This window comes from Crocuta crocuta, unplaced genomic scaffold (assembly GCF_008692635.1).
Source record: "Crocuta crocuta isolate KB4526 unplaced genomic scaffold, BGI_CrCroc_1.0 scaffold696, whole genome shotgun sequence".
Classification (NCBI taxonomy): domain Eukaryota; kingdom Metazoa; phylum Chordata; class Mammalia; order Carnivora; family Hyaenidae; genus Crocuta; species Crocuta crocuta.
The window spans coordinates 718,542-721,809 of NW_027529467.1; the positions used below are offsets into that span (position 1 = coordinate 718,542).

General features: G+C 38.3%; 1 protein-coding gene across 1 annotated transcript in view; it reads left to right on the forward strand.

Annotated features, from left to right (window-relative positions):
- CFAP47 (cilia and flagella associated protein 47) overlaps positions 1–3,268 on the forward strand; it is a 492,482-nt gene that overhangs the window by 431,184 nt on the left and 58,030 nt on the right.

Genomic DNA, 3,268 nt, shown 5'->3' on the forward strand with positions numbered 1-3,268 from the left:
GGTTTCAAACCTCAAGAATGATAACTGAAATAGAAAAAAGTAAATATGGGTGCAGTTAGTGTGGTTACTGGTATGAAAATGGAATAAAACAGAAAGAGATAGGTTCAGAAAATGTTTTGAGTTTAGAATATGTTTATCAACCTAATGAATATAGTTATCATACTAGCTGGATTTCCTAGTCAGAAGATAGAAAAAACTGATGTGGTTTCTCTTAGCCTCCTCCATATGAAAATGCTGAAATAAGACCCTACCAAGTTTGCAAAGTAAAACTGGCCAGAAAGCTATTCCAAGATTTTAGAAACACGTCATACAATGCCCAGATGAGAAATATAAAATGAAGGCCATATTCTTACCCTTGGATGGATTGTGAATAGACAAAAATGTCAGCTATCCCAAAAGTATAAATGTAGGGTGATTCCATTAAAAGTACTGTTTGCCATCACATCCATTTCCTAGAGCTGTTTATTTCAAATGTAGAAAAATTCTTTCAGAAAATGAGTTGGAGGAGGAGGCGGTTAGTCCCACTGGAAAATAAAGTACCTAAAATTACAACAGTGTGGCACTTGCAAATGAAAAGAAAGACCAAAGAAATCTAAGGAATCCAGAAAAAGAGTCCAATATGTATGGACATGCCATGAAGGCAGCATTTCAAATCAGTGAACTTTTAAATAAACGGTTTTGTATAACTAGTCCCACATAGAAAATCGGTAACCTTGGATACGTTCTTCTTCATTTCATATGTATGGATAAATTACCGATGGATCAAAGAACTGTAAAAATGAAAAGCATACAGATATTAGAAGAAAACATGGATAGGTTTTTTAGCAGATAGAAGTGAGAACAGTTTTTCTGTCTCAAAGTGTTGCACAGGATAATGGGAAAACCATGAAAATAAAACTCATTTGTGAGACACAAGATGAACTTGATAAATTCTCAAAGTTCTTGTTGATGTTAAATTTCAGTGATTTTGCAGAAAAACAACACAGTGCTTCTTACTATTCAAGCATATAATAACAATTAAAGAAACTTATGATCACTTCAGCAGGGAACTATGTCTGCTTGTACACTGCTCTAACATTATGGCCGCAAATAGGCTATTGGATTTTTAATTAAATGAGCTTATTTATCATAGCACTGTCTTTCCACACTTTCAATTCAAACATTACAAGAAAGTGTGGTGTTGGCAACGAATTACCCTTTTGTATCTTTGTCTGGACTCCTTACACCATCTGAATGTCTAGGTTTTATTTTTGGTCATACTAAAATCTATTTTTAGTGATAACATAGAATTTTTAAGGGTAAATGATGACTTCTCAATTTGATTTCCTTGGGGATGCAGGAATGGTTTATTTAACACCGCTCTTACTCCTTTTATCTTATTTCAACTCTTTGTCCTATCCTATTCTAGTTCTTGCTGCTTTTATGCATTTGAATGCAATGATTCATTAAACATCTAGAATTCATAAGGATGAAGTTGAAGGCGACAGACATTGTTTAGATGTCTTAGTAAGCAACACAGTCTTTCACTGGGACTTTGGCAAATTGTCTCAATTCCTCCACCTCTAAAATGAGAAACATAGTAGCATAGAGTTTACAGTGATTTTTCTGAGAATGAAGTGAGGTATTGTGTGAAAAATACTTAGTACAGAGCCTGGCATATAGTAACTACTCAATAAATACTAAGTAGTTGTTGTAGACTTTGGGTCTAAAGTTCTCTCTTGTCTAGCAAGACAGCAGGACGCAGGTTGAAAAGCAAGAGATGGCTAATGTCTGCGAGAGACAAGCCCTGAATAAGGGCCCTTGCCCCGTTTTTATTAGGATTAGAAGGCTTACAAACATGTTGATGGACGTGCACAGAAAGACAGTGAAACTGAACATTACCTTGGGGGTGTGAGGGAAAGGGGGTCTTGTAGATATTCGGGGTTAGGGGTTTGGGTTAATGCACAACAAAATCCTGGTGCCAGGCAGTCAGGCGGAAGGTTGTTTACAGCGGGCACTTGGCACCACCTCTGTTTATCTAAGCTAGCCTAAGGGAAGAGACTTCAGGGTTAACAAGGCACCTTTTCCTTTGTTCATCATCTCCACTCTGGGCAGCTTCACCTGCAGGACAGTGGTCTGTAGCCCAATTTACCTGTTTACCTAACTTGGTCCTTCCCTCCTATGAAAGCAGCTTTCTGCTATACCACTAAATTGGGGTGGGGAGGCACCTTGAGCTGAATGCCTAATCTTGCTTACCTCGTATATCTTTGTATTGGGTGCCTTAGCACCCCCTCTCTGTCCAGGGGCCTTTGCCCCTCCTTCTCTATTCTGGGGACTCTGCACCCCCTCTCTTGCACCTCCCTATTCTTGGTGCCTTTGCACCTCCCTATTCTAGGGTGCTAATCTCATTTACCCACTCTCAGGTGAGAGCATCCCATGGCTTTGTACTTCTCTATGCCTTGTTAACCCATTGGTGTAAGCCTGGGGGATTCCTAAGCTTATTCCCCACAAGTAGTAATCATATTATTATTAGTTGTTCTTAACTATGATAGGAGACATTAGGACACTTTCATTTCCTGAAGGAGTAAAATTTAAAATTTTAAAATTTATAAGAATTTGGAGGCTGGAAGTTCTGGGNTTCTTGATGTCCTTAGTAGTTTCGTACAGTGTTCTCATCTGAGACAAAATGGCTTTGAAAATCATTGATTTTATAACAAAGACGTTACAAAAACCAGAATGTAGTCAATAATCTTTTCTTATAAAGAAATAGTGTTATTCTTCAAAATAAGGGAGGACATCCCAATACTTGTCCAATAGGTAGGATGCATATTTTTTCCCAAGTGTGGCCATATGGCAATCTGCTTCTGGATCCCATGAGGAACTACTGACACACGCAGCTTTTGGGCCCCAGCCCAGTCTGAATAAGTCAGAATCTACAGCTGGGGCTTAGCAAGCTCATGTCTTACAAGTTTCACAGGTGATTCTTATGCAGAGTAAAAGGTGGAAAATTAAAATCCATTAGAACACAAGAAAATGCTGTCAGTGTTTCTGTCTTCTGGGTTTTACAATGTGGAACGGACGCCCCTTGCTTTCACAAATAAGCTTTGGCTTCCCTCAAGGATCAATTAAATAAATGAACAGTTTACTGGTACCAATTTTGGTTCTCCAGGCAGAAACCTGGAGCTGTTATGGTCTAGGAAAAAAAGATGGACAAGAAATTAAAGGGTCAAAAATTGCTGTACTTTGGCTTTTGGAAAGTGTAGTGAAATTTGAAAAGACTCATGGGTTT